The 27,447-nt window shown below is 43.8% G+C and overlaps 1 long non-coding RNA gene across 2 annotated transcripts; it reads right to left on the bottom strand.

Moving 5' to 3' along the window:
- Positions 1-2,097: 2,097 nt before the first annotated feature.
- On the bottom strand, positions 2,098-26,722 carry LOC121824119 (uncharacterized). 2 transcript variants are annotated; one of them, XR_013046166.1, is made up of 4 exons: positions 26,515-26,722; positions 20,332-20,474; positions 11,187-11,391; positions 2,098-6,572 (listed from the first exon to the last, which is right to left on the bottom strand). It is a non-coding gene; the product is annotated as an uncharacterized LOC121824119 (long non-coding RNA). The 2 variants fall into 2 exon arrangements; XR_006065918.2 differs by having other exon boundaries at positions 11,187-11,388.
- Positions 26,723-27,447: the final 725 nt, after the last annotated feature.

Genomic DNA, 27,447 nt, shown 5'->3' with positions numbered 1-27,447 from the left:
CCCCGGCCGCGCCTCTTAGGTCCTCCGAGCTCCCGGCTCGGGCCGTGTTGGCCCCGCCTCCCTCCCCGGAGCCACGCCCCCCCGAGCCCACCTGCTCCGCCCCCGCCGCGCCCTTCCGGCCCAACCCCACCCCCACCCCCCACCCCAGGGCGCGCGGGGAGCCGAAGGTTGGTCGGGTGGAAATCTCGCTGACCAGTGTCAAGCAAGGGTGACCCCGGGGGTACTTTGTTTCAAGCAAGGTTAAATTGTAGCCACCCGTGTGAGGTGACCTGGGTTTGCTTCCTCAGTTAAAGGAGTAAACAAATAAGACAGATCTCATTTTTGTATCTCCCAACTCGGCTGTTATCTGGGCGCCGGTTGTTAGCCTCCTTCCTGGCCCACCATGGTTTCCCAGGGACTTTGGATTGAACGAAGGAAGCAGTAACCCCACGCAATGGTTGTCAGTGTCCTCCAGGGCTTGGGATCAGGGCCACCGACTAATTCTCCTAGGACGTTTTAATTTGGATTGTTCTCTTCAGTGGTAAGGGTTTGGCTTCTAGATGCTCCGTAGAACACCTGAAGTCCTTGGATTTATCTGAAATTGACCTCATTTCAGGGGGTCTTTTCTTGATTTAAAACCTTTTGCCTCACATAAAAATATCAGTGGCCTCTCACTTGGTAAATACATCTTTATGTGCAAAGTCCAATTTAACCAACTAAACTACTCCTTCAGGAATCTGTGTGTAATTCATCTAAGTCAGCCAACTCGTTATTCTGGAGTAATTTTAGAGCATAGTAGAACATTATTTAAAGAGATTGATTTAAATTTTAGAAAGTTATGTATTACTCATATTTGAGAGGTGGATCTTTCTGTGTTGTCCAGACTGGCCTTAAATTCCTGGAATCAAATAATCCTCCAGCCTCAGCCTCCCATATAGTTGGAACTGCAATGGCAAAGGCCACTCCAGGCCTGTCTTTAAAAAATTTATTTATAACTATCTACCCTTTCCAGAGATGTGCTACTGAAATCCAGGACGATATACTATGAAATATTTGCAAAACTAGAATACACCATGTCAGATTGATGATAAAGTTGGGTTTCTGAACACAGAAAACCTAAAATTTAAGGAGCAATTTTAACATATAGGAAAGAGTATTTAATGTAATGTGATAGAAAATTAAAATTGATTTGTCTAGCATGCAAACAGTCACTCATACACACAAACTTGCCTTTGAGCCCAATCATAAACTTCTTCTAATGTACTTGATTAGAGATAAACTACATAATAACTTCCTGTAGGAAACCTATCTATCAAGAAATGTGGCCGGCAAAGAGTTGGATTGTCATGGCGAGATCAGTACCGGAACTGTGTGCTTTTAGGAGTCATTAGTGAAAGTGAAAGCTGAAGGAGACAGTCGAGCTAGGCATACATCCCAATGGTATATTAAACAAGTGTATGTGAGGCCCTGGGTTTCACCCCCAGCACTACAAAGAAACAGGAGCAAAATCTCTTTGCAAACAATAGTGAGGCCATAAATGGGGTAAATATAGACTTTTGGAAACTTGGACATTTCCGTTTTGTGTCTATATCATGTCTATGAATGTAGTTTAATGGAGTCAGTCACATGAATTTAAGGTTATTATTTTAGCTTCCGCCAGAGTCAACTTACTAAATTCCAGTCAATATAATTTAATGTACCTCTATTAAAAAATGCATTTAGGAATTCCAGAAGCTTTATTGTCACACGTGAGTTTTCCTACTGTAACTCCATCAAGTTTTTTAAAGGTTCCCCTTAAGACTTGGGGTCTTGAGCTAGTTGGAATGTAAAGGAACATAGATCTAGAATTGTTTCAGAACTGGGCTAATTCAGGGTTTGGGAGCTATGAAATCTTTTACAATTCAGTTGATATGTACAGGGACCCAGTGTGGTGATATATTGTGTCCCCCAATATATTGTGCATCCTAATAAACTTATCTGGGATCAGAGGACAGAACAGCCACTAGATAGACATAGAGGCCAGAAAATGGTGGCACGCACACCTTTAATCCTAGCATTCTGGAGGCAGAGATCCACCCAGATCTCTGTAAGTTCAAAGCCACACTGGAAACAGCCAGGCACAGTGACACATGCCTTTAATCCCAGGAAGTGATGGCAAGAAGTAGAAAGGCATATAAGGTGTGAGGACCAGGAACTAGAGCTTTTAGGCTTTTAGCAGCCGTTTAGCTGAGATCCATTCAGATGAGGAGACGGAGGCTTTCAGTTTGAGGAAACAAACTCAGCTGAGGAGTTGGCGAGGTGAGGTTAGCTGTGGCTGGTTCTGTTTCTCTGATCTTTCAGTGTTCACCCCAGTACCTGGCTCCAGGTTCGTTTTTATTAATAAGACCCTTTTAGGATTCGTGCTGCAACCCAGGATGTTGGACACTCATATAGTGACCAGAGTAGAAGTCTGGGACCCTGAATAGAATTCCTTATCCTGCAACAATAAAACTTAAAGATGTGGACTCTGATGGGACTGTGCAGAGCAGATTCAACTTTATTGAGAAGATTTCTGGAAAAGTGATACATTAAGTAAGAGAAATCTCTAAGAGTAGGAGGGCCTTCAGGAGAGGGAAAAAAATCATGGAACTCCTTTGTCGAGAGGTTTCCATAGGGCCAAGGCAGAATCTGAACAAAGGCTGAAGTAATCTCTACTGAAACTGGCTAATCTGTGTTGTCATGGGCTGAAAACGTACAAGAATCACAAACTGTGTGCATGCCCTGCCTGGCCAGCCAGGAAGATGTTCACGAGCTGTTCACATGGTGCTTACTCAGTTAGAGGTGGTTGAAACTCCCCTCTGTGGGTCTCTTCCTCCAACTTTGTTAGTTATTGACTGGTAACTATTAGTCACTTGGTCAGTGTTAATACCATCTGACCTTGCAGGTGTCTCCAGTGCCATTAATTAAACTAAGCTTCCTTGGTCCTCATGAAGTGACCAGCTTATAGTTTTACTGTGGCAGAGACTTAGCCCTATCACAGCCACCAAGCTTCAGTAGCTTTGGTCTTTCTCGTGTTCAGTTCCTCATCTATGGGGTAGTCTGAGGTCTCTGAGGTGGAAGTTTTTTTATTGGGAGCAATCCTTAAAATTTCGTCTGTTACAGTTAGCTGCATAACAAGCAAGAATGCAAGAGAGACCGATGGTGGCTTACATATGCTCCTCAAGAGAGACTGATGGTGGCTTACATATGTCCCTCAAGGGTTTGAGGGATGTCTTCATTTGCTTCTATTGCTCTGATAAAGATCATGACCAAAAGCTAGCTGGGAAGTAAAGGGTTTATTTGGCTTACATATTCTAAGCCGTAGTCTGTTGAGGGAAGCCAAGACAGGAACCCAAGGTATGAACCTTAAGGCAGAAAGTGAAACATAGACCATGGAAGAAACTGGCTTGCTCCTCACAGCTTGCTCAGCCTTTCTTACACTACCCAGGACCACCAACCCAGAGGTGGCATTACCCCCAATGGGTCGGGTCCTCCCAAATCAATTATTAATCAGTGCAATGGCCCACAGGCTTGCATACAGGCCAGTCCGATGGGGGCATTTTCCCAGTAATGGTTCCCTCTTCTCAAGTGACTCAAACTTGTGTCAAGTTGACAAGGAACCAGCCAGGACAGGGTGAAGGGGGAGGGGAGGCTGGTCTGCTTTTAGTGGTGCAGAACCCCTTGTCCCTCATCTGTCTAGTCTAGTTATTTCACATCCAACTCTAAGACTTCCTACTAATCATCCTCAGTGTTTCAGACCTTGCCTGTTAATCTTCAATCTTCCTTCTCATCCCAGCCTCTGCTCTCAGTCTAACAAGGGTGAGCACCTTGCAGTTTTCACCATGGGACCTTATCATTGACCACCAACATCCTTTACTACTTAATACTGCTAGCTACTGCATTAGGGTCATTAGTCCAAAGCATACGCTATTGCTTTTTAAAAGATATGCTTTTAAAAATGCCATAGTTTAGGGGCAAATTATAAATTAGCCAAATACAAGGCAAAGTACTCCAAGAAGAAATCTATACCTGATTCAAAAATAAACAAAAATAAAAATGTGCGCATATAATTTTAGAGACTATTAGGAGGAGTCAAATAACTTTAACTCAAGTGAGCAGAAACGTAAGAGACAGATATTTAAATTGAGGGATAGTTGTGAAGCAGAGTCTAGTTTCATGAGTCTATTTTATGTCATTTCTCTTATACCATTTCTAGGCAGTAATGGACACTGTGAGTTTAAGCTGTTGTAGAAGAGGCTATAGAAAACATCGTAACTGTCATATAATCAAATGTTTATGAACTCAATTTGAGGTCTGTTTTTCATGAAATAAAAAAACGTGTTACATGTTTCTCGGGGCACTGAAATGATGTTGTGTTTTCATTTTACCTAATTCATGTCACGGGGAGAAGTAAGCATGCTACTCATTTTTGAGAGCACACAGTTTAAAATGAATTGTATTTGTTCAGTGCACTCATCGGGTATCTGATGAGCCCTTCGCAGGTGCCAGGCAGGCCCAACAATAGGCACTAGGGATCCAGTAGTGAAATTAAAGGTGAGATTTGTGAGCTGGTGAGAGAAAAAGTTGAATAATCACAATAAAGCACAGCACACAGGTGAGGGGAATACCTCATGGCAGAGTGGCACCACGTATAAAAACCAGCGCCTTTGAGCAGGAGTAGAGGCCTGGAGTGGTAAGGATGTTTCATTCAACAAAGTGGGGGTTACAAAGAAATGGATTGGCGGTGGTGCACACAGGGTTTGCTAGATGAAAAGTTCTTGGAAGAAGCACATAAGATCTCTCCAGCTTTGAGTGGCAGAATTGTGCAGATGAAGAAAGCAGGAAAAGCAGGGAGGGGTTAGGTGGTCTAGCAAACCAGGCTCTGAGCTTGGGGTCAGGCAACAGGGTCTCCACTTTCTCTTGGGAGACACTGAGACGTTGGGATGGCCAATCGCAGGCCGGAACTCTGTCTTGTTGAGATGTAATCTCTGATGCAACGTTACCATTCTACCCAGCATTCCTTCATCAGCCCCTGTTTCCTTTTTGAGTTGTTTGAGACCGAATCTTACTACACTGTCTGGGGCTCCTGGGCTCAAGCCCTTCTGCCCTCTGAGGTCTTAGGGTGGTTTGAATCCATTACAGGTGTTCAGTGTTCGCCCCTGCCAGGCCTGATTTCAGGTGGATCGTGTGTCAGAACATTCTGGTGTTTTGCAGGCCAGATTATGGTTCAAAACCACTGTTTGGCATATCAAGTGTTGCCTCATGGTCCTGAAACCTAAAGAACCATTTTCCTTCTCCTGCAGCACGTACTTTATAGACGTTTGTACATGGCCCACCAGCAAATCACTTACGGATAAAGTTACAAGCAGCAGAAACTTGAGAAGTGTAAGTCATTTCTTAAATGGTTTTCTGTGGCTCAAAATTCACCTCTTCTTGTTTTCACTCGCTTTTCAGACAATTAACTCTTCTTAGCTGGAACTATTCAGCACAAAATTCTCTGTAGTCATTCCAAGTGGATGGTTTATTTTATTGATACCATGTGTACTTGAAAGTGTCATTAGGTCTTGGACATGCCTTGCCAGCAGCATTTTGTTTTCGTTGGAAATTAGGTGAACAGTAGTTGTGCCAACTTGGTGAGTCATAAGGCCTGCTAATTAGAGCTGGGGGCCGTCTTTTTGCCTGCCTTCCCACTCTTAGGGAATGTCTGACAAATTCCGTCCTTACCCTCTGAGCTCAGGGAGGGGGCGGGTGGTCCCCTCCCTGAGCTCAGAGGTCATGATTTTGTCCTTCCTTAACACTGATACACTCAGGGGCAAAAATTCGATTGTTTTCAATATTCTCCTTCTTTTTTGGTTATTTTGTGGCACCCGGAGATACTGACAAGGGTAGCTGCTGGTCAGTGTGAAGCCCGAAGACTCAAGCAGGCCTCCCGCCCCTAGCAGTTAGGTTTCAATCCCTGAACTTGTTCTAATTTTTTCATAATAAAATAGAACAACAGTGTATTTTTTTAAACTACTTTTTGTCTGTTGGCTTAACCTCCTCTTCACTTGGTAAACAAAGAGAAAAATATCTGAAAGAGCAGATAGTCTTTCAGGGTGACAGCTGGTGGGTTAGTCCTTGCCTGTACACCTGGGAGGCAGAAAGCACAGGTCGTTAAAACTCTATTGTTCGAGGAATGGGCCAGATTTCATACTAATCTTAGGTTTATGATTTTTTTTTCCCCCTAAAATAAACCAGCAAGATCTTTGACATTGAAAGAAAAACAAAAATCTCCAAATTTGGTCACAACTTCCCAATGGTGGTGTAGTGCTTCAATAAGTGATATAAAAGGCATTTTTCCCTAGAATTATGAAACGTGCATTATCTTCTCACTATTCTAAGTACAAAAAGGTACGTGTATCTTAGGTATTGAGCAGCTTTTCTATCCATAACTTCAGACTCCTCATCCAGCCCCAGAGGAAGCTGTTACCCTAGTTGAAGACCTTCTTCAGTGGGAGACTTGTGGATCACAGTTGCTTGCCTCTGGGCATCCGATATTGGCACATCCTCTTCTGCAGAGCCTGGAAGTCTGTCCCCTGGGTGGAAGATGAAAACAACTGTGATTCAGCAACCTTTTCTGTCCCTGTCTGTGGCAGATGCATTAGCTGGCGACGCCGAACAGCCAGTACAAACTCTGCCCACCTAGAACTAGAAAATGTGAACACTTTCTCACGACAGCTCAGATGAGCGCCTCAGAAGAGAAGTGGGAAAGTGTTTGCCTTTGTTTAACACAAGAGAAGATGGGATGGCATCACCCTCTTCCTTGTGTTACTAAAGTAACAGGCGTGGTTTCTCAGAAGTGGGACAGCCAGTTTGCAAACTATGAAGCAAAGGACACAAAAGATAAAAGACCCCCCGATTTAAGAATGGCACAACCAAAGATGAAGAATCAGTGACATTACGAAGCTACTGAACGGAGTCGGACAACTATTATCTCCAGACTTCTTGTTACCTGAGAACCTAGGTCATATGGAGCCACGCAGCAGAACACTTTCTTTGATAACATGCAATTTCTACCCTCCTTAACTGTGAAAGCCATGCAACAATTCAGGCAGTTCTCTAGTGTGAGCCCCTGGGTCAGAGACTGCTAGATTAAAGGAGGCAGTCAGGGAGGAGCTGGAATGGAGAAGGAGGAAGGGTGGGCAGGAATGGTTTTCTGTCACCTTGTGGCGGAAGCAAAAAATGTTCCAATGGACCATCTCTGTTTGGGTTCTAATCTCCTGGCTTGGAATATTGAAAGCTCAAGCTTCAGAGACTATGGTACTAAAAATGACCTTTGAACTTGATTATGTCCAAGCAACTGTCCTCTGCTGCCTAACAGGAGAGCCCCCATCATTGGTTTTATAAATGAGATACACAATAGACTTGGTTTCCCAATATTCTATCAAAACATTTTTTAATGTTTTTTTTTGGTTTGGTGTGTGTGTGTTTAAACAGACATTTCTCTCCTGCCTGCCTGTTCTCAAATACCTGGCAGCCGCTTCCCAAATAATTGACTCAAAGGCTAAATATTACTTATGATTGGCCAATAGCTCAGGCTTCTTATTAACTAGCTCTTACATTTTAAGTTAACCCATATTCCTTATTTACGCTCTGTCACATGGCGGTACCTTTATTAGCATGGCATGTTCATCTCCTGCTCCCTCTGTGTCTGCTGGCAACTCCTGACTCTGCCCCTCTTCTCCTTCTCATCATCCTTAGTTTGGTCACCCCATCTATACTTCCTGCCTGGCTACTGGCCAATCAGCATTTTATTAAACCAATTCAAGTGACAAATCTTTACAGTGTACAAGAGATTATTCCACGGCGTGTGTGTGTGTGTGTGTGTGTGTGTGTGTGTGTGTGTGTGTGTATGTGTGTGTGTGTGTGTTTGCCTACATGTATGTCTGGGTGAGGGTTTTGGGGCCCCTGGAACTGGAGTTACAGACAGCTGTGAGCAATCATGTGGGTGCTGGGAACTGAACTCAGGTCCTCTCGTACAGAAGTCAATGCTCTTAACTGCTGAGCCATCTCTCCAGCCCCTGAAAACATTTTTAACATAAATATTTCTTTTCAATAATAATGTCACTTTTTAAAGCCATAACATACAATCACAGTAGACCTCATCACCACTTTATTTCTCCGCACAGGTTTTATCTAATTAGCAAGAAGTCACGATACTCTGATGTTGAAAGAAGGAATAGATGCCAACATAACATGTGAATGATAAAGTTTTGCCGTGAGTAGATCAAGTAACCCCAGAGTACACTGAACATAAACTCTGCTATTATCCCACCAGACACAGGTAGCAGGAATTCCTTGTCATCTGTAGGTCAATACCTACACTGGTGGCAACTCTTGCCGGCATATAAATGATTTGGTTTCTGGTAATAGGAATCATCCATAAAAGAAAACTGGCTTAATTTGATTACTATTTCTGTGATTTTTTTCCTGTACTTTATATAAATTTGTTCAGCCTTTACATAAGAGCCATAAACATAAAAAAATAGTGTCACATACTAAACATAAGAATAATCTTTTTTTTGTTTGGTTGGTTTTTGGTTTTTGATCTGAGACTGGGTTTCTCTGTAGCTTTTGGAGCCTGTCCTGGATCTCGAACTGTAGACCAGTCTAGCTCTGCCTCCCAAGTGCTGGGATTAAAGGCATGTGCCACCACCTCCCAGCAAGAATAATCATTTAACAGAATTAAGGGAAGGGGTCCTCAATAATTTATTTTTTCTTATAAAATATATATTTTATATATATAATATATTTATAAAAATACCTTTTTCAAATTTGAGAAAAAAAGACAATTATAAATCCCTCATGTTCAGTGAGTTCTAAGAAATGGATGTCCCTTTATTTTGAATTTTTTATTTTTTTTCTCTTTTGAGATTATAATATAATGAAATCATTTCCCCTTTCCCTTTCCTCCCTCCAAACTCTCCCATATGAACATAAACTCTACTTGCTCTCTTTCAAATTCATGGCCTCTTTTTTTTTTTAATTTTTTTCAAGTTTAACTTTTTATTGATTCTTTGTGAATTTCACATCATGCATCTCAATTCCACTCATTTTCCTGTCCCTTCTCATCCACTCTCTATCCTTCCCACACCCCTCCCCTGGGATAAAGCAAGATAAAATTTAAAAGAAAAGAAAAAAAATTCAATGTGGAAGCTGTAGTGTGACACAGTGAGTCACATAATCCTTTAGTCCAAGTATTGTTGCTTGGAAGTGTTCATTGCATTGAGTCTTTAGTCTAGTTTAAGGTCTCTGTTTTTTGCTACATCATCAATACTGGGCCCTCACTGAGACTCCTCTTGAATATCCTGTGTCATGGAGATCCTGTAACTTTGGGTCTGCAGGACCAATCCCTTCACATGCTCCAACAGATGGGGTGGATGGTGGGATGGGCCAATTCATAGCTCTGGCTCTGAGTCTGGGTAGTTGCTGGGATGGTCAGCCTGCCAGCTTCCCTTCATCCTTGACACCAGGGTGAGCTCTCCAGTACTGCATCAGCTAGCTCACCCTGTGTAGTAAGCAGCAATGGGTGGGGGCAATTCTCCTACACTCCTGTCCTAAAGGTTGGCCTACCCACACCTATACCACCAAGACCAGCTCTGCTGTGTTTCATAGTTGAGGTGAAAGGTATGGCCATCTCTCTCACTCTAGTGACCTCAGAGATGGATTTCCCCCCTACCACAGGCCTCAAGGGGCATGGGGTGAAGGATTCTCTCCTTTGCCCATACCACCATATGGTAGATGAGGAGCAGGGCTCAGTCTCTCACACTCACTTTCTTGGGGCCACTTCACACATGCCTCCATCAATGAGGTCAGCTCTACTGTGTTGCCCAGGCAAGGTGCAGGGCCCACCCTCCCTAGTTCTGCAGCTGTTGATGGACAGCATCGGCTCTCTTGTCCACTGCAGATAGTGAGGGACAAGAAGGGAAGGGTATCTTTCCCTCTCCTTCACTACCACATGGCAGTCAAGGGGTGCAGGGCCAGTTTTCCCACTCTCATGACCTCATAGCAGGTTCACCTGTGCCCCCTACCAGCAGGGTCAGCACTATTATGGTGCCCAGGTGAGGTGCAAGCCCTGCTCTCCTGAGTGCTGTAGGCAGCAAGAGGTGAGGGGGCAGGGCATCTCTCCCCTACCCACACTGCATCACAGATGAATAGTGGGGCTAGCTAGCTCTCCCACACTTATGCCCTTGGGGTCAGCTCCCTTGCACCATCACCAGCAGGGTCAGCTCGACTGAGTTGCCCGGGTGAGGTGCAGGGTCTGCTTTCCCCAGTGCCGTAGCCGGTGAGATGCTGGGCCAGCTCACCAGTTCTCCTGACCTCAGGGCCAGCTCTCCCATCTGCCACAGGTGGCAGATGAGGGAAAGGGCCAGCTCTCCCACCTGCCACAGGTCGTGAGGGGTGGGGGAGGCGAGGACACCTCCCCTTTGTTCCCACCACCGTATGGCAGATGAGGGAAAGTGCCAGATCTCCCATGCTCACATTCTTGGGGCCAGCTTGCTTGCCTGCATCCCCGTCAACAGGGTCAGCTCCACTATGCAGCCTAGGAGAGGTGCAGGGCCTGTTCTCCCTAGTGCTGCAGTTGGTGAGGGGCTAGTTAAGCTCCCCCACCTGCCACAGGTGGTGAGGGGGTGTAGGGGAGGGTATGTTTCCCTCACCCTCACCACCACATGGCAGATGGGGGGGGTGAAGGGAGGTGGGAGGGGGCCTCCCACTCTCGTGCCCTCAGGGCCAGGTCGACCCCACCCCCACCAACAGGGTCAGCTTTGTCAATGCTGCCCAGGTGAGGTGCAGGACCCACTCCCTCCCTCCAGTGCTGCAGCCTTGAGGGGTAGGACCAGTTCTCCCTAGTGTTGCAGCCAGTGAGGGGTGGATCCAACTCTGTGCAGCCCTGTCTTCTCAGCCTTCAGGGGTAACAGGAGCCACGGACATCAACACAGACCAAGGCTGCAACAGGGTCACAGGTGCAGACATGGCCCTTGGCTGCAGCTTAGGCCTGAACAGCACCATGGCCCTGGGTGGCAAGTAGGCCACCCACCTCAGCCTTCTCCTCACCACCTTCACCCCTTTGGTTCTGCTTCTCTCCACAGGACATGAACCATTCTCCCTCTCTCAATCTCTCTTCCATACTCCACCATATATTTGCTTACCATAAAAGAGTCCATCAGGCACTGAATGGGCCCGCGTTTTCTCTTCCAGGCCCAGACCAGAGAGCCCCAGACTGGCATGTGGATCTTTGTCTCCCATTCATTGTTATTGGTGCTGTACAGGTTCCCATCTTCTCTTGCAGGTGACAGTATGCAGCTTCCAACAAAAGTCTTTTACCCAGATATCTGGTCTGGCAATGTGATTCTGCTGAGAGAACATAATGGTGCCCAACATGACCTCACGGGTGAATTCTTCCCACCCCAAGTCTGGGGACGTGGGACAGAGCTGTGCTGGTGCTGCAGCATCTGCCAGGCCTAGAAATGCCAAATGGTCCATGGCCTGTATTCTTTCATTGTTTATTAAAACAATTCTTTATTGTCTATTAAACAATTGTTATTCATATATATATGTATGTATAATCATAGTATTATGTGTATGTATTCACACATATGTGTACACATTCCTAAATACATAAATACAACCTGCCTAATCTGTATGACTTTACTTATATGCACATGTTTTCAGGGCGGCCACTTGGTATTACATATCCAATTGGTGTGCTCTTCCCTGGGGAAGGTGGTTTTTCCCATTCTCAGCGTTTCTCAGTTGCCTGTGGTTCTTTGTGTAGGACTGAGGCTCCATAAGATTTTCCCCATCCCAGTTCCTTTGTCTATTGTTGTTGTCCTTATTCGGATCATGTTTAAGCAGCGTGTTGGTGAGACTTCGTGGGTGTAGTGGCTGACATTTCTAAGAGACACAACCTCACAGCAAAATCCCTGGCCCTCTGGCTCTTAGAATCTTTACTCCCTGTCTTCTATTATGATACCCGAGTCTCAGGAGTAGGAGTTGTGTTGGAGATGTATCAGCTGGGATTAGGCTCCCAAACCTATATTTTGACTTCTGCTTTTACTATTTTTATTCTTTTATTTCCTTCTCTTCCATATTGCTCCAACTAGTGCTCTGAGTACAGTATTGAAAAGGAATGTGGATAGTGAACAGCCCTGTCTCATTCTTGATTTTAGTAGAATTGCTGCAAGTGTTTTTTCCATTTAGGATGATGTACACTGTGAGTTTCTCATATATAACTCTATTATGTTGAGTTACGTTTCCTCTTGTCCTACTTTCTCTAGGACTTACATGACAGTATGTTGGACTATGTTTGTCAAAGGCTTTTCATCACCTATTGAGATGATCATGTGATGTTTGTCTTTAAGTCAATATATGTGGATTTTTTTTTTAAAAAAAAGTGAGACAGTCAATTAGCTTGAACTTTTGGGACTGAGACCTGTCCTTAGTGTATGAGCTGGCTTTTTGGAGGCTGGGGCCTATGTTGGGACACTTTGCCCAGCCTGGGTGAAGGGAGGAGGGGACTGGACCTGCCTGGACTGAATCTACCAGGCTGAGCTGAATCCCCAGAGGAGTCCTTGCCTTGGAGGAGATGGGAATGGGGGGTAGATTGGGGGGACGGCAGGGAGGGGTAGGAGGAGGGAGGACAGGGGAATCCGTGGCTGATATGTAAAATTAAATTAAATTATAAAATTTAAAAAAACCAACCAAACAAACAAATATCATGACAATGTGAAATTGTTCATTGTCAAGAATAAATAAATGTTTTAGGGCTGGTGAGATATCTCAGTGGGTAGAGGTGCTTACTGACAAGTCTGATGACCTAAGTTCAAGCCCCAGGGCCCGCATGGTGGAAGAACAGAACCAGCTCCCAAAAGTTGTCTTCTGATCTACACACACACACACACACACACACACACACACACACACACACCAAATAAAATGTAATGAAAAGAAGACATTCCATTTTAGATTATATGACATTAAACCCTTCAAGTCAGCAGACCAGCTTTTAACCGGGAAGCTGGACTAGAGAGTCATGGACCACATTTGGAGGAAGTAGAAAGAGAGCAAATGGCACACTGACTTCCAGGAAGACTTAGCTAAATAAGGAGGGTTGGCTTTCTATTTCGGTGATGCTGGGGGAAATCATATCAAAAAGCTCTTAGAGGTTTGAGGGGGAAATCCATGATAATTACAAAGAACACTAGGAAAAAAAAAATAAAGACCATCATTAACTTCAGGGAGAAGGAAAATAACTATAATCATGGTCATAATTTTAGAGTATTTTACAATACGTGGTAATATTCGAATGTTTTAACCAAAGAAGGAGGAAGGTGAACTTAGAGCAAAGAGCCCAGCCGAAGAAGCAGACATTGCCGCCCCTAAAGAGTGGGGCACAGGGTTGGGCCAGGAACCATATATTTTCCTTAGACTCAGTGAAGCATTTAATTTGTTAAAAGCACGTGCACCCAGCATTTTCACTAAGCGTATGACAATTGGGTGGTATGTATGGGGACACCTGCCTAATATCTGAGAATGCAGGAGGGGAAGGCAGGAAGGGTCGAGAGGACGAGGATTCAAGATCTGCCTCAGATACAGAAGAGAGAGAGAGAGAGAGAGAGAGAGAGAGAGAGAGAGAGAGAGAGAGAGAGAGAGAGGAAGAGGGGGAGGGATGGGGTCATAATGTGACTTGACTTGTAGTACTCGCATTCACAACCTCACACAGCCTCATGAAATCAAAGATAATTGCCATTTCCCCAAGTGCTTATTATGTGACAGTCCTTGGAGTGGATGCTTTTCATACGTTGTATTTAATTCTCACCACATGTGTAGAAGACCTTGTTATCCTCAGGTTACAGATACAGACACGGAGGTAAGCAGATGTTAAATCACCCAGGAGAGACCGCACAACTGGTAATAACAAAGCTGGAGAGAAGCAGCCTCGGTCCATCTGGTTTTGGAACCTGAGCCCTTTGGATTACTCATTCTCATGAAATACAGCCTTCCTTTGTTTATATGTAATATTATGTTTTGCACATGTTAACGGCTTATTCCCTGTGTGGGCTCTGTGAACTTGTTAGGTCCTGATTTCAGCGCTTTTGGCTTGGGACTTACAACATCCTTTGAGTCCCTAATGTGCAATTTTAAAGGGCTGTAGTAGTTTCAGAAATAATGCTCAGCCATAACTCTGATCTGCAGAATTTTTTCTTGCTTGTTTGTTTTGGTTTTTTTTTGGTTGTTGTTCATTTGTTTGTTTTCTTAGTACTGTCTGTCTGCTGGTGTTTGACAAGTTTGATAGCATGATGTTTAGGGGAGGAAAAGCCATGCTTGTAGGCTCCATGTTAAAAGATCCAGTAGTTGCCGGGCGATGGTGGCACACGCCTTTAATCCCAGCACTCAGGGAGACAGAGCCAGGCGGATCTCTGTGAATTCGAGGCCAGCCTGGTCTCCAAAGCAAATTCCAGGAAAGGCGCAAAGCTACACAGAGAAACCCTGTCTCAGGGGGAAAAAAAAAAAGATCTGGTAGCAAAACTGCCACCCCTAAAGGAGGCAAAGCTTGCTCATTCAGACCCTCATTCATCCTTCCTGAACCCATTCTTCCCATAGCTCATCAGGGAGTAGCTATGTCAACACGGGGAAGTCATGAGGATGACAATGGGTGAAAAGATTAACGTTCACACATTTTATGGGAAACATTTTTAAAGACACATATAAGCAGAAGTGTTTCCAAAATACATCTAAACATGCAGTTTTTCTATAGCAAGTGCATAGATGAAAAATACTTTTGTCTATCTAACAACAATAAGAATAGGGTAAGTCATGGTTTAAAAAAAAATAAATAAGATGAGCCTGGCATCACAGCTCTGTGAACGTAAACTGCTCAGGAGGCTTCAGCCTGAGACTAAAGGAGACTGCAAGTTCAAGGACAGCCTGTGCCGTTTAGTGAGACCCTCTCACAAACAGAAGTAGAAAGAAGGCTAGAATACGAACCAGTAGTATAGTGCTTGCCTAGCATGCCCATGTCCCTAGTTTCAATCCCCAGCATAAGAAAGAAAAAAAGAACATTGACATTTTTAAATATATAAACTTAAAGAAATGTTTTTCAAACTATTTATGATAAAGTCAGGTGTACTAAGAATAACCTACCTTTTGATTACCTTAAAGCCAACTATTCAGGGATCCTAACTATATCTGTGAAAATACATACAACTGTCTTAGCTTGTATAATCATAGCGGCAACCTAGCAACTGTCTAGTGGCCTGGCAGCTGCCTGGCTGACCCCAGGCATGTCCTTCTATTTCTTCCTCGTTCTCTCCTCTCTTCTTCTTCTCCCCCTGCGTATTCACTCTGCCTGCCAGCCCCATCTATCCCTCTCCTCTCTAACTATTGGTCGTTCAGCTTTCTATTAGACCAATCAGATGCTTTAGGCAGGCAAGGGGAAACAAACTCAACATATCCTTAAGTCATTCAACAGTTGCAGCAGGAACAAATGTAACATATCTTTCTATTGTAAACAAAGGCAGCAGAAACAAATGTAACGCACCTTTATGTAGTTAAAGTAATATTCCACAGCATAAACAAATGTAACACATCTTTCCATTGTAAACAAAGGCAGCAGAAACAAACAGTAACTCACCTTTATGTAGTTAAAGTAATATTCCACAGCATAAACAAATATAACACATCTTTGCCCAGTTGAGATAATATTCCACAACGGGGAGGACATTAACCACATATTCAAACGTCGAGAAGAATTCAAAGGACAAAGCAGTTTCTCATAACTTCATGTCTCAGCCAAGCAGGAGGCGAGAGGGAGAAAGACAGCAAACCGCTCAGTTCATTCTGCAACTCAGCAGGAAAAACAGACTCAACAGCAGCTTTCCTATTTGGTGTCCTTGTTGATTGTCTTCCTGAGTTTCGCTGCTAGCAGCGTTAGCAGAGAAGTGAGACGAGCTCCGTGAGAAGCAGACTCCTAGATGAACACATCTTCAAGGAGCTCTCTCCCTTTTTACAGCTGAAACTTTTGTGTGTGTGTGTGTGTGTGTGTGTGTGTGTGTGTGTGTGTGTGTGTGGAAGACTGGACATTTCCAGAGATGTTTCTGTCCATCATCTTTATGAAACAAACTGAATATGCTCCAAAGTGTTCCTGCCCCATGCTAACGGTAAGGAGGTATGAATGTGATTTGCAGGTGTGCTCACTCGTGCATGTGCGTGTGGGAGCCAGAAGCCGGCTCTGTCTTCCTCTATTGCTCTCCACCTTGTTTGTTTGTTTGTTTGTCTGTCTGTCTGTTTGTTTGTTTGTTTGTTTGTTTGTTTGTTTGTTTTGGGACATGGTCTCTCACTGAACCTGGAGCCTGTCGTTTTTGTCTACCTGGCTGGCCAGTGAATCACTGAGCTCCACTTGTCTCTGTCCTCAGCACTAGCGTTACAGACGCACTGTAGGTGGTAGGTATCTGAACTCAGGTTCCCATGCTTGTGCGGCAAGCACTTTACCCATAGAACCACTTTAGCCTTGACCTTGAGCTAAGCATGCCCCAAGATGTGTCTACGGCCTTAACTTCTTGAACTATGACTTTAAACTCTGCGTGCTCAGAATGTACGACCCATCTGAGCATGCTCAGAAATGTGCCTCTCACGCTAAATGCTTTGCTTTCTGATATGGACATATATCAGCTGTCCAAGGAAGATCCCAATGTGTCTCATCGCTTTGGAAATGACCCCCAGGCTCTTTTTATCTGCTGCAGGCAACCTATCTTTCTCCAACCCTTCATTCCTTGGCTGTGCTTGTTCCGGTTTTACACTCACAAAGATCAGAATCCACCGTATTTGGTTACTGTGGCAGTAAGCTGAGAGGCAATTTCAAAGGCGTTTGCCTTATTAATGTCAAAGGGTCCTTGTGCTTTTCCCCCATAAATCTTGGTTGCTGCATTACTGTGTCGTCTACAGTAGAAGCAGTCTTGGCTGAAGTTTCCACGAAGGTAACTCCGTTTCTCTTGAAAAAGCTTCAACTTCCTTATTACTCCTTCTTTGTTCGATTCCAAATCACTTTTATTTCCGAAGAGTATAATGACAGTCTTGGCAGTGGACAATGGGCAGCTTATTCAAGCCAGGCTGTCATGTGGTTGAGTGTTACATGTCTATATTCTGTTCCTTTTCCATCGCTGGGTAGTATTCCACATATGGCTGTGGCACAACTTGATTATCTAGTCAGTGGACATTGTTTTGCCTTTGCATTTTTACTACCATGTAGTGATTCCCTCCAAATTGCAATATGTCCTCCTAAAGGGGGCAGGGGCTCATGAGACTGAAGAAGTAAATAAAACTTGGAAATCTCAGAAGACTTCTGAGACTTAAAAGACTCCCAGATTCCCCTTCCCGCCTCGCCAGGGTTTTTTTTAAGCAGTAATAACTACTGAAGAAAGGAGGCTATTCCACAGGATGAGCTGGGTGCTGGAGAGGAGCTCCAGGGAGTCAGCCCTTGTGAACTGTGCTCATGGTGGAGTGGTCTTTGCCCTGATACAGCTACCTTTGAACCACCGGTGCTCGGTAAGCAACCTTTTACCCATACCCCCGTAAGTAACCCCAGTGGACTTGCTATTCCACTAAGTTAGCTGTGGGTGGAATTGTTTTTTTTTGGGGGGGGGGGCTCTGTCATTGGTGCCTTATCTGAGGTGACTAGATGTCGTTTGCACCTCCCCAGGGAAAGTCGTACAACACTGACTTGCAAATAAGTCTGGAGTATGGGATTGTAGAGATGGCTCTGGGGTTAACAGCATTGGTTGCTTTTCAAGAAACCCCATATTCAATTCTCAGCACCCACATGACAGCTCATAACCGTCTGTAACTCTAGTTCCAGAGGATCTGATATTCTCTTCTGGCCTCCACAGGCACCGGGCAAGGACGTGGTATACAGACATACATGCAGGCAAAAGAGCCATACACACTTAAAAAAATACTAATAATAAAATTTTAAAAGTCTGATGGGGGTAATGTATTCAAATCATTAATTTATTTATTTGAGTGTGCATGTACCATGGCATGCACGTGGAAGTCAGAAGACAGACTGTGGCGTCCTGATTCTCTTCTTCCATCACATGGACTCTGGGAATCAAACACAGGCTGTCAGGCTTGCAGTAGGTTCCATTAACCACTGAGCCGCATCACTTACCCTCAATGCACATCTTAATGCAGGAAAGATGCTTTTGTGTATCTCGGATATGAGATTCTTTGTGTAGTTCCAGGAACTGAACTAGGGCTGTGCGTGCGTGCGTGCGTGCGTGCGTGCGTGTGTGTGTGTGTGTGTGTGTGTGTGTGTGTGTATCCATGCCTTCTATCATTGCACCATCCGCCCACCCAGCCCCTCACTTCTCTTCGGGTAGATGTGTGTTGAACTGTCTAAGAAAGGGTGAGCAGCATTCCAAAGCCGTTGGACTATTTTCTATTTCCACCAAGAGCATGGAAAGATTCTAGTTGCTCCCCTTAGTTTTTTTTTTCAAAGTTAAGACGTTTTTACTTATGTGCTGTTATCTCATTGTGGTTTCAAGTATTTCCCTGGTTACTAAAGTTGTTCAACACCTTTCCCGTGTGCTTCTTAGCCATTTGTACATCTTTTTTTTCCCACCTATCTGTTCCAACTTTACCCATTTTCCCTTCAATTTGAAGAACTCATTTCAAATCAGTATCTGGAAAGACTTGGTCTTCAGAAAGTTCATTTCTTCCTGTTACAAGTTTGCCTAAGGAACTAGTCAACCACTTTGGTCTTTAACAAATCAAGGTGACCCATCCAGAAATCACTCCACATTGCTTGATCCTATCGCCTATTTTCTTAAATGTTTTTAGCCAGTCAGCTTCTGTGGCTGTGGCAAAATGCCTGAGACAAACAATTGAAAAGGAGGAAATATTCCTAGTGATTTGTGGTTCCTGTCTGTGGTCACCTGACCTGTAACAACACAGTACGACCCGGCAGGATGATGGAGCAGAATATTCACCTAGCTGTGACAGCTGGGAACCAGACAGAATGAGGAGACTGGCCTAAGCAGCAGTGTCTCCTCAAAGGCCATGCTTCCAATGAACCGACTTCCTCCTGAAAGGCCCCACCTCCTAAAAATTCCACTAACTCCAGATAGCACCATGGGCTACTGGAAGCCTGAGACCCAATTCTTCATTCAGCACATGAGCCTTCTGGGGTCATTTCAGATCCAAATGACGGATGTCACCTCTGCGTTTGTATCTTCTCTCCCAGGACACGTACTAGCTGTGAAAAGGTCCAATTGCAATTTAGTGCCTCATTCAGTGTTAGCTGTTGCTATATCTGATATCTGAGGCAGGTACTGTGAGTGCCCGATCTGGCCCAGCAGTTACGGAAAGCCTTGTTGCAAATGAACAGTGGAATATTGTGTGTCTTATTTTGCCAATTTAAGGGGAATAATTATCTCTAAATGTATGAGTAAGTGAAGGTATATCTAGTGGAAACCCAGTGAGAACCTGTCTAGAATATTATCAATTTAAAAACAGTAGAGGCTAATTTAAAACAATTAAACGCTTGGCTCGGCCATCTTGAAGGTATGTTTTTTGGCCTCTGTGATGGACAGCCCCTCACTCTATGTTTTAAATAGCTCTTTTTAAGCTGAGATATAATTGATTATCACAATCTGTGTTATTTGATAAAATAAATGAAAACTGGAGTCACATCCAGTGTACTGGTTATTTCCATTTCAAGCTAATGTGAGAGAAGAGATGCGGCTCTTTTAAGATGTACTCTTTAACCTTCTAATAATTAAAGGGAAGTCTGTTCCACTCTCCAAAGGCAAGGCACTTACTTTTCCCGTCTCTCCACCTGGTTCATTTATTTAACTAGTGAGCAGAGGAGAGGCTGACAATCAAAGGCTATGTGGGGTTAATGGCACTGGGCATTGCCTTTAGAAGGCTGCTGAGCTGCCTGGGGGCAGTGTGGGAGACTGTGCATCTAGGTTCTAATCAAGTGAACAGACAGGCAGGTGTGTTCTCTCTCCCACAGGCCCCAACAGGCCTGTGTTCTCTCAGAACCAGCTTCTTGCTTGCTCCTGGGTGGAAAAGTCCGTACTATTTATACTCAATTCACAGAGGGTAGGACTGTGAGGGACGGAAGGAAAGGGGCCTTAGGAGAGTTTCCCTTTTCCTCCAAACTGACTTCGGTTGCTTATAAAGTTGTGACTAAAAACCTCTTCTACTACTTTGGATCTATTTCTGAATTAGTGGAGTCTGAAGGGGATTTGAACTTTGAGCTTTAAAAGGAAAAGAAAAAAAAAAGTGACTGACCCACGTGACCACATAGCTGGATTCTGCTGCCTTCACAGCCTCTCCCATATACCTTCAGGACTGAACTCCGCCCTCTCCTCTCCAGCACTGAGTATTGTGATGCCTTGTAAAAGGCTGGGAGTGTTACAAGCCTTTGCTGAGACCTGCAAGCGGAGGGAGAAAATTAAGTCAGTGGAACGGTACATTTCAAGATACAAAGGGAGGATTCGAAGGCCTTGAGTAGAGTTACAGTCTGCTAACAGGATGCTCACTCACACAAGAGCCTCCTCGGCAATAGTTTCTGAATAATTAATGAAAGTGACTCGGGAAAAGGATGACTTACCACAGCGTATATTTAAAATGAACAAACCTGAATTGCTTGAAGAGTAGATGCCTTTTACTTATATATTGAATTAAAAAAAAAAAGGGCATGGGCGGGACAGATGACTCAATGGTTAAGAGAAACTGTTGCTCTTGCAGAGGTCCCCAGTTCAGTTCCTAGCCTCCATGTCAGGTGGCTTACAACCCTCAGGAATTACCATTACAAGGGGATCTGACTCCTTCTTCTGGCCTCCAAGGGCATCTGCATACATGGCATTCAAACACAAATTCCAAAGTAAATAAATAAGAGGGGATCTTTAAAAGTACAGAGTAGTCCATTGGCGTGGGTTTTTCACCCAAGTCTGGGTATTTTCTGTGATCATAATCTTAGCTATGTAGACCTACTAACCACAGTACTGTCCAGGAATGTAACAGTCACAATCGATAAAGGATTCACATATTACATTCACATTTAGAGAAAATTTCAGTAATCAAAATGAAAATACTTAACTATTCTCCTTTCAGACCATATGCTTTAAAATCATATTCATTATTCTACATTTTCATCAGGTGTCTATCAAAAGATATAAATGAACACAGACTTTCTCTTCCTATTCAGACATTCATGATCAGTCTGTCCAAGGCAAAAATTCAGAGGAGACTGTCCGGGAATCCAGTGATTTTTAGTTTACCTTTAAATACATGCTGTGTGAAATCATCCCTCCCCACATTCATTAAGGACACCAGAACAACTCTGGAGTGTGGGGTTATGAAGGTTTTAGAGCAGGAATTCGGGAGGCCCCTCCAGTTCTTGTGTCCTAAGATGACGCTCCTATCTTTTTTGATCACAGCCTTTTCTGAAAACTCAGTTTATTCACCGTCAGACAATTCACTTAAACAATAGCTTTTATTATTATTATTATTATTATTATTATTATTATTATTATTATTATTATTATTTGTTTTTTTCGAGACAGGGTTTCTCTGTGTAGCTTTGCGCCTTTCCTGGGACTCACTTGGTAGCCCAGGCTGGCCTCGAACTCACAGAGATCCACCTGTCTCTGCCTCCCATGTGCTGGGACTAAAGGCATGCACCACCACCGTCCGGCCCCTTTGGCATTCTTACAACCTGTTACTGAGATGTCTTTGAGTGAGTGGGTTTAATTCTATGTCCAAGAGGACATTCTTCTGATACCTAATACCACATGCAGGTTACTTTGAGCTATATTTCATTTGAAAGCATCACCTTTGGTAATTGCAAATCTTATTCATGTCAGAATTCAATTGGATTGGAGGTTGGAGAATTCCATCAATAACTTGTTATGCTTTTAAAATCATGTAATCAAACCAGTTGAAAGATGACACAATTATTGGCAGTTTGTTGGCCATTTTTTGACCTTAAAATAGGGGCTTATCTTTAGACTCTTAGATGCTGAAGGGGGAGGGCATTTGAAGAGTTAGTGTCTCACTAGACAGGTGGGATTTCTTGGTACCATTCAAATAACATCAAATATGGTGCTCAGTTATCTTAGGACTCGTGTGCGTTTTCTTTAAATTGTCCCCTCTTTCTAAAGCTGCCTGTTTACTTAAAGTCTGCATAGTTGGCTTTTGTGGTTGTGTTTTCACAACATCGAACCATGATATGGGAAGGAAAGCTTGAGTAACCTGAGCTACACACTCTGTCTAGGAAGACAGTGTGCTGAGTTTAAGAAAGCCCTGCTCTAAGAACCAGGAAACCTTGTCCTGCCAAACGGTTCCGTGACCATGAACAAGTTACTTAATTTTCCTGGTTTTTAGTTACCCTGTCAGTAAAATTACCCAGCAGGACTGGATAATCCCCGTGATCCCTTCCTCACCAATGATACTTAGGCATCTACTGTTTCAAAATACTTTGACATTTCTTACAAAGCCCTTTCACAAACATCATTTTTAGCCTCACAAGAATCCCTGATGGAGACAAGGTAGGTCTTCAGCGGACTGAGAGATAACTGGAGTGTATCATTTTAGCTGTGGTTACTAAGGGGAGATTAGGTGATTGGCAAAGATTATAGCAGAAGTGGAATGTAACCTCAGGTCTTCTGCTAAGTTCTATGTCCCCCACAGAGAAACATAGAAGAGGAAGCACCATGGTTTGGAACAGCCAGTTCTATGCAGGGATCACAACTGTGACAAATATTTCCTTTAGTGATTCAAAGCCAAAACAGGGTAAGGAAATGGCCTACACCCTCCGTTGTAATATGGGTAAGAGAGTAACTCTGCAGGATTGAAAAAAAAAAAAAAAAACAAACAAACAGCCAAGTCCTTGTGGGTAGATTTGAAGGTACACTGTGCAAAAAAAGCTGTCATTCAGTTATGAGCCCTGTCTCCATTATTTGTTTGCTTTATTGCTGTGATAAGACACCATGGCCAAGGCAACTTATGGAAGAAAGGGTTTATGTTTATTGGGTTTCCAGTTTCAGAGGGTGAGTCCATTACCATTGCGGCAAGGACCATGTAGGCAGGCAGGCAAGCATGGTACTAGAGTGGTAGCTGAGAGCTTACATGTTGAGACAACAACCACAAGGCTGGGGGTGGATGCTAACTGGGCTTTTAACTGGGAATGGCATGGGCTTTTGAACCTCAAGGATCATCCACAGTGACCTACCTCTTGCAACAAGACCACACCACCTAATTCTTCCCACATAGTCCCACCAGCTGGGGACCAAGCATTGAAATATACGAGTCCATGGGGGCCCTCCTCATTCAGACCAGCACGGGTTCTTTTACCAGAAATGTGAAGATAGAGTGCGGGGAGCTTGGAAGAATAACATTATGAGGAAAAGAGGAACCTTGGAGAACGGATTAAAAGGAAAAATACATAGACTGAAAACACTAGTGCACAGAAAGCTCATTACTGTGAATTATATTATAAAAAAATAAGACCAGGAAAGGATAACCTCTTGATATTTAGAGTACAATAGAAGAACTGCATGCCCAAAACAGTGACATGACATAGCAAATACTGACAGGTAAAAGATACAGCATATATGAACTCAATTCCTAAATAGTCCAGAGAAGAATTGTGGAGTGTGTGTGTGTGTGTGTGTGTGTGTGTGAAGGATATTTGATAGCTTCTTCTGCGAGTCTTACAACTTGTCCAGAGGTCTGAATTATTTGAAAATTGAATATAACATTTTTTTTTTAAATTGAGATAGGAGCACAGCCATTGACTAGGTAGACAGTACCACCAGTCCTTAACAGAGCCATGAAAGATTTCATCGCACATTCCATACACTTCCTGAATTATTGAAGGCTCAACATAGAAATTTGGGGTAGGGATACAACTCAACCCATAGCATAGAGAGGTTAAATCAAAAGTCCTTCTCCCTTTTTCTGTAGTGCTGGGAATAGAATCTAGGGCTTTGTACAAGACCCATTTCCAAATGCCTTAATTTTAAAACAAAAACAACCCACTGATTTTAGTTAAAAAAAAACAAAACAAAAAAAAAAAACACTTCTATAGTTCAGTGGTAAAGTACTTGCTGAGGCACTGGGTTTGATCCTCAGCACAGAAAGAAGGGAAGGGAGGGAGGAAGGGGGGAAGAGAAAGGGAGGGGAGCTTATTTTCTCAATCCCAAGCAAGTCTTATCTCTACTAGTAAATCTATATTACTGTACTGGAGAAGTAGAGTCAGGTGACATGGGCCGGAACTCCAGACTAATCTAATTAAGAGGTTAGGGAAGGGGATTGAAGCTCAAAGCCAGCCTAGGAAATTTATCAAGACTCCATCTCAAAACTAAAAGTGAGGATCCAGGAAGACGTCTCAGTGAGTAAAGGAGCTTGCCGGTAAGCCAACAGCCCGAGAGCTACCTCAGAGACCCACAGGGTAAAAGGAGAGACCTGACTTCTGAAAGCTGACTGATCTCAGACCTCCACAGACTTGGACTCCACAGACTCCACATGGAGTGCGCCCGCCCTAAGTAGACAGATGCAGTACAAAATAAACATGTTAGGATGAGGTCGCCCTAAGTAGACAGATGCAGTACAAAATAAACAAACACGTTAGGATGAGGAAAATGGCTTTGGCTCAGGAGTAGATGGTAGAACCATTGCCCACCATGAGGTCCTGGGTTCAATCAGAGAGAGGGGGCAGGACCTTCCCACTTTCTGCAAGACCTGTAAAGAGTGGAAGCAGTGTGGTTGTGGATACATTTAGTTACATAATAGAAGGGTGTTTGTTTGTTTTTCCCAATTTGTTTGTTTGTCTTGTCTTTTTTGCTGCTGGATTTGAATCCAGAGCCCTTTGCATCCACCACTGAACTGCACTGCAGCCTTTGGGTTTTGTTTTGTTTTGTTTCTTAAGGAGACCACTCCTCCTGCCTCGGCCTTCTAATCCTGGTATTATGTGTCACCACGCCCAGCTTCCAGAGTACAGTGTGAGCAGGCGGAAGGATGAATGCTTATCCCTCTTTAAATAGTATTAAAGGGGAAAAATAGTATTCTGTAAAGATATTTTTTTTACTGTTTTGTGCATTTGTGTGTATGTTCATGTGTATGTAGCTGGAGGGCTTCTCTCCAGGTTCCCCAAGCCCCGCAGTCCCACAATCCAGTTACAAACTAATCACTCAGACGCTTATATCACTTATAAACTGTATGGCCATGGCAGGCTTCCCGCCAACTGCTCTTTCATCTCAAACTAACCCATTTCTATAAATCTATACCTTGCCACGTGGCTGGTGGCTTACCGGCGTCTTTACAGGTTCCATCTCCTGCCGGTGGCTCCAGTGTCTCCCCTCCTTCTTCCTGTTTCCCCAATTCTCCTCTCTCTTTGTCCCGCCTATACTTCCTGCCTGGTCACTGGCCATCAGTGTTTTATTTACATAGAGTGATATCCACAGCATGTGTATGCAGGTGCACCTGTGTGAGTGTGCATGTGTGTATCATGCAGGGGTGTGTGCGCGCGTGCGTGCATGTATGCATGTAGAAACTAGAGGGCAATTGGCTGGTACTCTTATTATGGAAGCTCTTTCCTACACTTGTATCCTGTGAAGTGCTGCCTATGTTTTCTTCTTTTTCTGTGTTTCGGGTTTTCTGTCTAAATCTTTGATCTGCCTGTTTCTGCGTCTCCAGAGCTGAAATTACAAGCAGGTGCCGCCCGCCACAGCTTTTTAAAATACGAGTCTGGGGATCCCATTCAGATTTCTGTACTCACATTGCAAGAGTGGTACCAATTGAACTAGTACTAGGAATAAAGAATATTCCTGTAAGGAATGTATCTATGTCAGAAGGCTTACAAATGCTGGGTCTCAGTACACCTGCTGGGAGCACGAAGAAGCATGGGCATGGTAGAAAGCTTTCCTTCTTAAGCCAAGATCTCAATAAATCCAAGGGTTGGCCAATTTACTTTTTTAAAATATAAAACTAGATTTATTTGCTATTTTAATAAAGGCATTGTAGCCAAAACTTTAATTGTAGTAGCAAGCCTTTTCCATTGTTCACTAAGTACGCCCCCAGAGTTTAAAATGTAGTCTTCCTCATGTGCCAGCTTGTACTGCACATGTTAATGTGGGCAAGTACTGAACATCTCTTTGATGTGGTAAGACAGGTTCTACCCAGTTCTCTTCTGACACCTCAGGGCTCATGGATAAACTCTGGAGATTAAAAGAAGGAGAAAACTCAGAGCCATTTTTAGAAGCCTCCCCTACATTATTATTCAAGCAGTGACCGGTTTAACTATCAGCCGTAGGCCTGCCCTCTTCACGACAATTCCTAATGATAATGAAAACCTTCTCTGAGAGGAACTCTCAGAGAAGGTTCAAAACCAGCTGGAAAAATGGAAAACTACTTGTGGTGTGCTTTGTGCCTGCAACAGTGTACAAATCTGAGTGACGTCTTCCACCTTACCTTTTGCAGTTACCAACTCAGGCCTTTGTTTCTTGTGAATGCCGACCCCAGTGTGACCGTTCACAGTGCACCCTCTGGAATTAAGTCCACAACTGGCAATGACAGACACTGAGCCCAGCTGACTTAAAATAATCAGGATGAGAAGGGGAGAAGCTGGCATTTCCTGAACACGTATGGCAGGACGAGGTCAGTGCCTCTGCCGCCTCGGTGCAGTTCATCCGGGGGATGGTCTGAGCAAAGTCTAATTCCTAAGGTCTGGGAACAGGTCACGAATTCTGCATTTTTAGCATGTTTTCGGAGTGTGTGGTCTGTGGATGTCCCTGTCACATGTTGTGAAACAAGAGCCAAGAGGCTTCATACGTAATTGTCATAATGAATTTGAAAGTTAGTCATCATTACCTTTCGAAACAGAAAAATGATGAGGCTAAATAATTGTTCAGTGGAGAAATGTGAAGATTTTCTGACAGCCAAGTTCACATTCCTTCCAATTCCTAAATAACACCTTGTAGAAGATACTTTATTTTAATTTGATTTTTGAACTTTGAGAACAAGGGCAGGGAGATGGCTCAGCAGGTAACGCACTTGCCACGGAAGTATGAGGATCTGACTTTGAACCCCGGAACTCACCACAAGCAGAACACAGAAACATGTCTGTAATCCCAAAGCTTGCAAAGCAAGATGGAAGGCGGAGCCTGGAGAACCCTCAGAGGCTCCTAGGCCTGCTGGTCTAGCACAGCAGCGGTTAACAAGAAACCCGTGTCAAAACTGACACAGGAAGTTGTTCTCTGACCTCGCATGCACACTGTAGTATACTTGTGCCTGCACTCACCCACACAAACACACATACACTTATACACACACACACACACACACACACACACACACACACACACACACGAAATAAATGGTGAGTCAAGTCTGCTTATGTGGCAT

This window comes from Peromyscus maniculatus, chromosome 19, assembly GCF_049852395.1.
Source record: "Peromyscus maniculatus bairdii isolate BWxNUB_F1_BW_parent chromosome 19, HU_Pman_BW_mat_3.1, whole genome shotgun sequence".
Lineage (NCBI taxonomy): Eukaryota > Metazoa > Chordata > Mammalia > Rodentia > Cricetidae > Peromyscus > Peromyscus maniculatus.
Note: the sequence above shows the minus strand (reverse complement) of the source record. Positions and strands in the feature narration are given on the sequence as shown.